Genomic DNA, 444 nt, shown 5'->3' with positions numbered 1-444 from the left:
AATGTGTACTGTAGGTGTATTACTTTTAGTATATGCATGTGTATGTTTTTGTATTGAAAGAGAAGAAGGGGTTTTCATTCATCTAAAAGAAATGTAATCCAATTTAAAATTTGACTTTTCTTTCTCGACATCAGAGAGTTTCAACTGTATAAACACCAGGTTTTACCCAGTCGTCAACAGTTTCATAAGGAAGTGACTAAGGTCAAGGATGAGACATTTTTGTTTCCACATGAAACAATTAAAATAAAATGTGTGTAGTGTTTCAGGATCACCAATGTAAGACAGGAATTATTGTGAGGGTTTTGTTTCATGTAGCAACTGTAAGTTTACTAATGTAGTTATTCATATTATATTGTAGTGGATGTCTCATTAATTGTAACTAATTAATGCTACAAAACAGTGATAATTATCAGTAATAAGGAAGCAGCTCTTTGTGAGATGTGT

The sequence above is a fragment of the Seriola lalandi genome, unplaced genomic scaffold (assembly GCF_002814215.2).
Source record: "Seriola lalandi dorsalis isolate HSWRI2012SDOR001 ecotype SW California unplaced genomic scaffold, Sedor1 jcf7180002054570, whole genome shotgun sequence".
In the NCBI taxonomy this organism is placed as follows: Eukaryota; Metazoa; Chordata; class Actinopteri; order Carangiformes; family Carangidae; genus Seriola; species Seriola lalandi.
This window is presented reverse-complemented; position numbering follows the sequence as displayed.